This window comes from Erinaceus europaeus, chromosome 9 (assembly GCF_950295315.1).
Source record: "Erinaceus europaeus chromosome 9, mEriEur2.1, whole genome shotgun sequence".
NCBI lineage: Eukaryota > Metazoa > Chordata > Mammalia > Eulipotyphla > Erinaceidae > Erinaceus > Erinaceus europaeus.
In genome coordinates, this window is record NC_080170.1 from 95,404,989 (window position 1) to 95,415,819 (window position 10,831).

Below are 10,831 nucleotides of genomic sequence, written 5' to 3' on the forward strand. Positions count from 1 at the left end.
CATTTTAGCTGTCAAGCTCAAGCAAAAAATTACTAAAGCCATGGGCCACCAGAAACATACTTAAAACAGACTTCTTGCTTCTTTCTACCTAAGAGCCCTATTCCCATCTGTTCTACTCCTACTTTTTGGTTCCTGTTTATTAAACATTTCGTTCTGCTTTATATCTGTTTAACGCCTTTCAGCCACCAAGTTGCACATGCTTATATGATTCCATCCTGAACTCACTGAGCAGATGATCTCACTACTGTGTTCCAAAACCTCACTTCTCCAGAGCCCTACCCCACTAGGGAAAAAAGAAACAAGTTGGGGGTATGGATGGACCTACTAACACCCATGTCCAGCAGAGAAGCAATTACAGAAGTCAGAACTCTCACCTTCTGTACCCTATAAAGAATTTTAATCCATACTCCCAGAGGGGGAGAAATGTTAGGGGAAGATGACCAGAGGGCTCTGAACTCCAATTCCATCAGAACACAGAGAAGAGATAAAAAGGAAGAATATTCAAAAGTAGTAATAAGTGTAGGTGTGACAGAAAGAAGGCTGGGCCATAGGAAAAAAAAAATGGTTGTATATGTGTGTGTGTGTGTATATATATATATATATATATATATATATATATATATATATATATACACACACATATACATATATATAATTATAGAAATAATAGACAACTCATATCTGTAACTTTAGGAGAACTACTGCAGTTTCCAGTGGAGAGAATGGAGACAAAGTAGTTGAAACAGTGTGGAATTATACGCCCATTATCTTATAATTTTGTAAATCAGTATTAAATCACTAATAAAAATAATAAAAAAAAAAACCTGCAAGGTATAAAAAAGCAGACCTGGGAGTCAGGCAGTAGCACAGCAGTTTAAGCGCAGGTGGTCCAAAGCACAAGGACCAGAGTAAGGATACTGGTTCGAGCCTCCGGCTTCCCACCTGCAGGGGAGTCACTTCACAAGTGGTGAAGCAGGTCTATAGGTGTCTCTCTTTCTCTCCCCCTCTCTGTCTTCCCCTCCTCTCTCCATTTCTCTCTGTCCTATCCAACGACGACAACAATAACAACAACAATAAAAATCAACAAAGACAACAAAAGGGAATATTTTTTTTTTTAAAAAGCAGGACTATATAGTCAAATGGTATACAACATTAAAACTGTGCAGTAGGGAAATATATCTTTTTTTTTTTTTTTCTCCAGGGTTATTGCTGGGCTCGGTGCCTGCACCATGAATCCACCGCTCCTGGAGGCCATTTTTTCCCCCCTTTTGTTGCCCTTGTTGTAGCTTCGTTGTGGTCATTATTATTGCCCTTGTTGATGCAATTCGCTGTTGGATAGGACAGAGAGAAATGGAGAGAGGAGGGGAAGACAGAGAAGGGGAGAGAAAGATAGACACCCGCAGACAAGCTTCACCGCCTGTGAAGCGACTCCCCTGCAGGTGGGGAGCCGGGAGCTCGAACCGGGATCCCTACGCCGGTCCCTGAGCTTTGCGCCACATGCGCTTAACCCACTGCGCCACCGCCCGACCCCCGGGAAATATATCTATTAAGAGCAAAGGTACTCATTTTAAATTTTGTGTGTGTATAGAGTCAAGGTCTTTTGCATGCCTGACTACACTATTCCTGGGTCATTTGTGTCACTCAGAAAGAGTCAGAGAGGAAGAGACACCACAGAACCAGAGAATCACCAGGTTCTAAGGCATTCCCATGGGATGCCGGGGCTCCAGCCTATGCTGCATACACCATGGTAAGGTAAAAGCCCTACCCAGTGGGCTATCTCTGCAAGACATCATTAACTCTTTTTCTTTTTGCCTCCAGGGCTATTGCTGAGGCTGGGTGCCTGCACCAGGAATCTACCGCTCCCGGAGGCCATTTTTTCCATATTTTTTTATTGGACAGGACAGCAAAAGATTAAAAGAGGAGGGGAAAACAGAAAGGAAGAGAGAAAGATAAGACACCTTCAGACCTGCTTGACCTTTTGTGAAGCTTCCCCCACTAAAGGTGGGGAGCCAAGGACTGGAACCCAGATGCTTGCACTGCCCTTGTGCTTAGTCCTATGTGCACTTAACCAGGTACACCACTGCCCAGCCCCTATAACATTAACTCTTTTTTTTAATTATTTATTTATTTTCCCTTTTGCTGCCCTTTTTATTGTTGTTATAGTTATCATTGTTGTTTATTGATGTCGTTGTTCAATAGGGCAGAGAGAGATGAACAAAGGAGGGGAAGACAGAGAGGGGGAGAGAAAGATAGACACCTACAGACCTGCTTCACTGCCTGTGAAGCGACTCCTCTGTAGGTGGGGAGCCGGGGGCTCGAACTGGGATCCTTATGCTTTGCGCTACGTGCTAGGTGCACTTAACCCACTGTGCTACCGCCGGACTCCCAACTCTTTAAGTCTAGAACAAGGTAAAATTTGGAAACAGAGAGATCAAAAGGAAATTATTTTAAATTGTCTCATTATTGCCTTAAAAATGACTGATATTTTTTTTTTGTAAATATGTCTGTCTCTCTACTGGAATTTTTTTTTTCTTGAAACCACCAAAGACTCAGCACTAGGAAATTACATAAATGAACCCCTTTTTTAATGAATGACATTAGATATGAAATACAGATTAAAGCAAGGGGCTGTTCGTGTCTTCTCTGGTTGAGCGTACACAGTACCTGTACAGAGTACAGGTCCTCAACTAAAATGGGTAAGCTTCACTAGTGGTAAAATAATGCTACTGGTGTCTCTTTTCCTCTTCCCTATCTCCCTTCCTTCTCTCAGTTTCTGTCTCCATCCAGTAAAATAAAGATAAATTTTTTAAAAATTAAAACACTTTCAGAATTTATTAGAGACATGCAGAATTAAAAAAAAAGCAGTTCAGTATCTTCTTTTAAATTTTATTTTAATCAGAGCACTGTTCAGCTCTATCTTTTGGTAGTACTGAGAACTGAACTTTGAACATGAGAGCCTCAGATAAAAAAGTCTTTTTTTTTAACATTTATTCCCTTTTATTGCCCTTGTTGTTTTATTATTGTAGTTATTATTGATGTCGTTGCTTTTGGATAGGACAGAGAGAAACGAAGAGAGGAGGGGAAGATAGAGAGGGGGAGAGAAAGACAGACACCTGCAGACCTGCTTCACCGCCTGTGAAGCGACTCCCCTGCAGGTGGAGAGCTGGGGGCTCGAACCGGAATCCTATGGAGCTGGGAGCTCGAACCGGGATCCTGACTGCCAGTCCTTGTGTTTAGCGTCACCTGCGCTTAACCTGCTGCACTACTGCCAACCCTCAAAAAAGTCTTTTTGCATAACTACTATGCTAGCTCACCAGTCCAATAAAATGGGAAGTTTGGAAAACTCAGCCTAGGAAATGGTACAGTGGATAAAGGACTGGACTATCAAGCTTGAGACTTAGACCCTGTCATGCCATGTGGCAGAATGATAATCTGGCTCTCTCTCCCTCTGCCTCTTTTTTTTTTCCTCTCTCTCTCTCCCTCCATCCATCCATTCCTCACATTACAAATAGACTAATCTTAAAAAAAAAAAAAAAAAACAACTCTTAAAGTCTTAATAACTAAACCTCAAATCTATAAATATATTTTAGATCCAAATTTTTTGGTAATTCATTGTTAGGTTGACTTTTTAGATCACTACAAGTTCTATACTATAAAAACACTGACTTCAAAGACCAAGACTATTCCTGAAAATACTGTTCTCATAAAGTAGTTATCTGATGGTTCAAAGAAATCCAACAGCTCATCAGATCATATTTATCCTGAAAGTTGCTGATTCCCATTTTAAATTTTGAATTGGTCAATAAATATTAACATGGGAGAAAAAAAAACATTAAATGGGTGCTTCAGTGAGCAAACTAATATGCTTCACATGTGTAAGTGTAGTGTTCTTTGTCATCAGGAATGTGTTTTGAATGCTCTTGCCGTATACTTAAAAAACTAAAATTTTTTTTTATAAATAAGCTTTAATGAAAATCAAAGACATATACAGTGTACTCTAAGTTCACCTTACAGACCCACCTTCTTTTAACCAATCATTTTGGTCTCTATGCATGTAATATATCATGAGATTTCCAACTAAATGAATCTACTATCAGATATAACTTGGTATGTGTATTTAAAAAAAAATTAAGATTGCCTACCCAGTAGAGAACACACTTTGCTATGTTCTAGGACCCAGAAATGGGTATCAAAGTCACCACCACCACCACCACCACCACCACATGGGAGTACCACCTATCCAGCACCAGGGGTAATTCTATGACTGTTGAAGTGATACTGCTCTATCTGTCCTTCTCTTTCTATCTCTATCTCAGAAATGAAAAATAAATAATTGGACTCAGAATTTGTATATTATCTAAAATCCGTAGCAGTATCAAGATATATTTGCTACGTGGAAACTACCAGAAATGCTTGATCTTCAAACTCAATCCTATTAATGCAAACAAGGTCTTTTTTCTTCTCTTTAAAAATGAGTACATATCTATGTTCATTCATAATACACAATCTCCAACTTCACCATGGCATTATGAAGCAACACAGCTTACTTACGCATGTTAATATAACAAGTTTTCTTAATATACATCAACTTTCAAGTACGTGAAAGGTTATTTACACTAGTGGGACAAATTTGCAAAGTGGTTTTCTGCATTTTGGCCACACCATGTTTTCCAGTGCTCTGTAAACCCTTAGTTTTCATCTAGATTGCTTCTTCTCACAAACTTTTTAGACTCTTGTGACACACATTATTTCACTGATTTTTTTTCCATTTAGACGGTATATTATTTGAAAAAATGGATAACAAAGTCACTGTTTACTGCATAGACAAACGACATATTAGTAAGTCCCTAACTCTCTAAATACATGAATTTTTGAAGAACTTATGAAAAATGTGAATAATTATTTGCTTGAATCGAGCTGACACTAAATACTAGATTTTTTTACACTTTCCAATTCACTCTTCCTCACCACAAAAGTTAACTGCCACAAATAAGCTACCTCCCAAAAAGAGCCTAGGAAAGAGTAAGTAAATATAGATCACTATAAGATCTCTAACCTAATGCTCCCTTGGGTTTTTAATAATCCCTTCCACTCATAGACTACAATCTTTCTAAAATAGTATCTAGCACTAAATTCCTTAGGCCTTGTACTCTGCAGTTTCCTTATCAATTAAAATGCCTACTGGAAAATAAGTTTTCAAATAACACAGATTAAACTGTGACATGAACACTTAAACTGTCTTAAAGTAACTGCAGCTGAATTCTAAGTACTAAGAAACATTAAAATGACTTCTGCTATAGAAAACTCCCATAAAAGACATGCTTTCTGGAATGTCACAATCCCAGTAAAGCATCTTCTTACATGATAAAGGTCCTAATGCCATTACTAATAGGCAACCAGTTTCCCGGTATGAAGAGTTTGCATACTTACCCAGGAAGGCAAATGGAAAGTACACAGGGAGGAAGATGAACTGCGGCAAAGCCTTTGTCATATGATAGTGACCTATAAAGTATCAAATAAAGGTACATCATCAGTATGGTAGAGCTTTACAATGGAGTCCCAACTCCTGCAACATCTAGGAAGGACCCAGAAACCCACAAGTCCAGCTCCTCACCAATCCCTCCCCTTGCTCCAACCCCCACCCCTCGGGCCCCCACCACTTGAGAGTATGGTGTAAGAAAGGCAAAGAAGCTCCTCATATTCAAAGGGCAGAGGCTGGGAGTGGGGGCTGGGGGCAGCCCAGCTGGCATACCCTTGCTCCCTTATTCCCCGTATGTACAAAGCAGAAAGTTGATCCATTCCGCAAACCCAAAACCCACAACGCGATCATTCATCAACTTGCACAAGTGATCGCCATCCCCAAGACAAACACACTAGTAACCAAATCATAGCAATCGATAATAGGCTGCCCGAGCCTCCTCTGTGGCCAAGAGCAGGCGACGACAACCGGTCCAGGTAGCGCAGCCCTCAAGCCCTGCAGACCTGGGCGGCCACAGCCATCGCCCAAACGCCCAGCCCCGTCACAATCCCGAGATTGGAGATCCGAGGCGAGGGGGGAAACGCAATCGCCAGAGCCCCAGGCGGCTAGTGCAGGGCCACCGGGTCCTAGAGGTCTGAGTGGGAGGGGGGAGAGATAGGAAACGGAGGGGGAGGAAGGGAGTGAGGGATCCCACCCCGGCTTTGTTGCTGGTCACCATCAAGTTTGCATCTTAGTACAAAATGTCGATCTTAAAGGCTGACAAGACAGAGGCAGAAGGAGAAAGAGAAAGGGAATAGAGTCCATCTTGCTTTGGGGAAGAGGGGGTAAGAAAAAAAAATGAAGTGTAAATCCCATACTCCCGGCGTAAAAGTCTGCTCAACACCTTTCCATAACGGAGGAGCAACGAGTGGGGTGTCCCCGTCCCCTTGCCCGCTCGAACTGGCGGCGGTCTGAACAGAAAACGCCTCCCTCTCCTCCTCTTCCTCCTCCTTCCCTCCTTCCCCTCCTCCCTCTCCTCCTCCTCCACCTCCTCCCTCGGGCCCCAGCGGAGATCCCGCCGCCACCGCCGCTGCCTTTGCAGCCCCCCGGGGAGGCACCGCCGCGCGGCCCGGAGCTGCCATTCCCGGCTTGGACCGCGCGGCGCGCGTGGGGCCAGGCGCGAGGTGGCCGCGCAGGGTCGTCCGCGCTGGGGAGCCCCCGGCGCCCCCTCGCCGCCGAGTGGCTACAAAAGTAGCGCGAGCAGAGGTGGTGGCGGCGCGCAGAGGAGAGGACGCGCGTGGGGGGCTCCACGTCGCGAGTGGGCAACCCCAGGGGATGGCGGAGAACGCCCCTCCCTCCCCGCGTGGGGAAAGTACCCTAGTCTCCGACAACCCGGCGTCCGCGACCAGGAGACGAAAACTGGACGTGTCATTAGCAGGACAGGCAATGGTTTCAAAGCCCCAGGCCAATGACCATTAGCAGAGGCAGAGCTCGCTCTGTCCCCATCCCCCACAACCTCCACCCACCTTCCCCTTCTTACCCCCCTCCCACACCTCCACCCCTCCTCTCGAAACTTTTCAGCAAGATCCACCTGGACTAATTTGTCCTCAGACTGTTAAAATATCGACTAGACCCTACACACCGGGAGGGAGGGGGAATGCACGCTTTATTTTCCTTTCTGTAGAAAGGAAAGCAAAAAATAGCTTCTCTCTCTCCGTCTCTCCCTCACCCCCCCCCTCTGTCGTACATGTTGTGTCTTAGCTTTTTGCATCGTTTCGTTTTACCTTCCTCATTTAGCAGAAATGATCGCGGATATTTCACACACAAACGTGTTCCAGATTCTTGGATTCTGGGTCCTTGTAAATTACAGGACTCGGGTTTGGTCTCAGTTACGTTAAGTTTCAACACAATACTCCCCAAAATTTAAAAAAAAAAAATCATACATTTTGGAGGGTGAGCGAGCGAGACGAGGTGGAGGAGGAAAAGAAACCTCGAGTCTGATTTCTGTAATTTACTAGCGACCCGGATCACAGCAAATAACAGTGTAACACGAGTGTGGCTTCAGAAGGCTGGGGAGCTCTTTCTAGAGGCATCGACCCCCGCCCCGATAAAGGATCTGCAAGTTTTCTGTCATCGCGACCATGCAATGCCATAACTTACCTTCAGAAATAAGACTTTAAACAGCCAAGGCCTTCCTCCTCCTCTCCACTACCACCCCCAGCCTCGCTCTCTCCACCTTAAACTTATTGACACAACATAATCCCACATTCAAGCAAAATCCTGACACAGCCTCCCTCCCCCTCTCCCCCCCTCCTCTCTTCCCTCGCGTCCCCTCGTTCTCTCTCGTTCCTTCTCTCTCCCTCTCTCTTCCCTCCCTCCCTCCCTCCCTCCCCCCCACGTTCCCCTCCCTCTTCTCTCTCCCCTTCTCTCTCGCCCTCTTCCCCCTCTCCCCTAGTCTTCCTCGGAGCTACTCCGGCACTAAAACAGCACTTTCTCTACTCGCCGCGCATTTGGTTAGGGGTGGGGGCGAGAGGGCACGGATCAGCGGGGCCGGAACACCCAAATCCCAACTCTCCAGATGAACGAGCAACTGGGCTGCTGTTCCCGGTCACCGACGCACACGAAACGTTCATTAAATCCACTTGAGGGCTGGCTCCCCCATACCTTCCTCCCCAGCCCCTGCTCCCCAGGCCCCACCTCCCCGGCTGCCGAGCCCAGGCTGGGATCCACGTACTTTCGCCGCGATGAAGTTTGGGGCTCCCCGGGCGGCCACAAGCCGCCGCCGGCGTGAGGGCTCTGTTGTTGTTTTTCCCCGGGCTGCTCCTGCCCGCGCCCCGGCTCCCGTGCCCCTCTCGGGCGGCGCTGCCTGTGTGCCGAGAGGTGCTGGCTGCAAACGCAGCCTGGCACCGGCTGGCCTACTACTCCCCAGCCCGGCCCCCAGCCTCCCGCCCGCGGGGCACTGCCTCCGCGCCCCCCGCCCCCGCCCCCCGCCGGCGCGGCCGCCGCGACCCTCGCCCCCGACCTCTCCGGACCCAAAGTTTTGGCAGAGGGGGAAAGTGGCCGGGGAGCGGGCCGGCTGGCCGGCGGGTCCCGACGCGCGGGGTTCCCTCCGTCTTCCTCAAGTCCACCCTACCGGCTGCCGCCGCCGCCGCCGCTGCTCCTGCCGCGGAGTCCTTGGGGCTGCAGCCCGGCGGCTCGCAAGTGAGTAGGAAAACAGAAAGTGCAGGGAGAGCGCCCGGGAAGGGCTGCGGATGGGGGCGCCTACCTCGCGGGCTCGCCAGGCGCGAGGGCGTGTGTGTGGCTCGCCCTCAGTGGCCAGTGAGGGTTTCTCTATGGGAAAGTGGAGAGGAGCTCGCGGAGCCGCTCTGCCTCCGCTTCACTGTACACTGCTCCACATACAGTACATGCAACCCGGAGAGACTGAAAACACTCATTTTATATAAGGCAACCTGCCATTGGCCCGCGCCGTGACAGACAGGCTGCGCGGCCAAACAGAAGACCCGTTACACCCAAACACACGCACACATACACACATTTTACAGAGACACACAAAGATCATCACATTTTCTATTTTCTAATGTTTGGGACCTGTAGACAGTAGGAGAAGACAGGTAGGAAGGCCCAGCAGAGTAGGATACGGGGAGAAAGGCCTATGAGCACCAAGTTGCAAGGCTTGAAACTGGTGTCCTTTTGACTTGGGAGGGTTATAGTAATAAACTACAACTCCACTGGATGTGGAAGTGAAGGGTTTTTTTTTTAGTCGCTGCCCTGTGGTGCTCTATGGAAGAAGCATGCATTGTGTTATGATTTTATAGTTTGACCGGGCTAACAAGTGGCCAAATAAGACTGTTAGCATCTTGTATTCCTTGTGTCAGTAGGGTAAGCTAGCTCATAGGCCAAAATAGTACAAGGTAAGTTTGCTAGAATATAATACGATGAGATTGCTGATGCCTCATTCATAGGTAATTTTTTTAAAAAAAAATCAATACAAAACACAAAAACAAAAGTAACCATTTTGATAGAGTAGACGGTCTATTTTTAGCTGGACAGAGGACTACAGGTCACCTGGATTATCATTTCCACCTGAATGGAAAACGCTTTCATAAGGTAGAATGAAACGTGGAAGGTTTGATGTTGACCCTCTCCCTTAAAAACTAGCCCTTTGAGTCAATGCTTGCGAGATTTAAATTTTATATGTTATATAGAAGTTCTCCTTCACATATTTCACATCATTAGTGGACATCACATCTGTGACTTCTGGAGTTAGGGAACTTAACAGCTATTCTGACTGCTTTTTTTTTTTTCTTCTTTGTCATCTTTGACAAATTATATTTGACAGTCCCGTATAAACAGTGTTACTCGGGGGAAGAAAAAATACATTCTAGACCTAACTCTTAATACTAGCTGAACCATCGTGTGTGACTAACAGCCCCTTTCATGCTTAGAGATAGATTTGTTTTATTTCATTTGAAAGTGAAAAGGATTGCCCCATTTCCTTCATTTAATGTTTATTGAGCATCTACTATGTGCCAGGTGTTATGATAGGCTACAGATGTTTTAAGTTTCCTTCTAATTTAATAATCGGTGGATTGTTATTAAACAAATATTTTAACCATCAATAAACACTATGAAATTGTGGCCTAGATGCACAGTTATAAAACTTAAAGGAAAGCTAAGTCAAGGACTTGTTTCAAATCTTTTATTTCCTTGATGCTATCTTAATGGTTTTCCTCTCAGATTCAAACAGTTGTCAGCTAAGTCTGTCTGAGTATGTCTATGCATGTAGGTAAGTAAGCATGAGTAGGAAAGGAAGCAATACAGAGAAACTCAAGGTTCATAAAGTTTTGAAATAAAAAAATAGTATTTTTTTTCCCTCCAGGGTTATCTGGGGCTCGGTGCCTGCACTATGAATCCATTGCTCCTGGAAGCCATCTTTTTTTAGATGTTGTTGCTATTATCTTTGCTACTGTTGTGTTCTTGGATAGGTTAGAGAGAAATGAGAGAAGAGGGAAAGACAGAGGGGGAGAGAAGGTCAGACACCTGCAGACCTGCTTCAATGCTTGTGAAGCGACCTCCCTGCAGGTGGGGAACCAGGGACTAGAAGCAGGATCCTTGCTTCTGCCCTTGGGCTTTGCACTACCTGGTGTGCTACCACCCAGCCCCTAAAATAGTTGTATTTTGAATATGGTGTTTCACTGTTTTTTAAAGTAAGTTTAAGTGTAAGTGTGTGTGTGTGTGTGTGTGTGTGTGTGTGTATGAGAGAGAGGGAGAGGGAGAGGGAAAGGAAAAAAAGTACCAATTCACCATTTGTAATGTACTATTTGCTTTTACTTTTTTATACCGTGCTGTAGACTGGGAATCAAATGCAGGGAC

General features: G+C 45.6%; 1 protein-coding gene across 9 annotated transcripts in view; it reads right to left on the reverse strand.

Annotated features, from left to right (window-relative positions):
- BBX (BBX high mobility group box domain containing) overlaps positions 1-8,846 on the reverse strand; it is a 339,966-nt gene extending 331,120 nt beyond the window's left edge. For 4 of the 9 annotated variants that reach the window (XM_060198426.1, XM_060198417.1, XM_060198425.1 and 1 more), the window contains exons 1-2: positions 8,193-8,321; positions 5,431-5,502 (exon numbers count right to left, since the gene is read on the reverse strand). The gene's annotated coding sequence lies outside the window, so the exon portion shown is untranslated. Of the gene's footprint in view, positions 1-5,430; positions 5,503-6,362; positions 6,387-7,618; positions 7,640-8,192; positions 8,322-8,591 lie in introns of those variants that run through there. The other 5 variants (XM_060198419.1, XM_060198424.1, XM_060198418.1 and 2 more) reach the window with 4 other exon arrangements.
- Between the last annotated feature and the right edge of the window lie 1,985 nt (positions 8,847-10,831).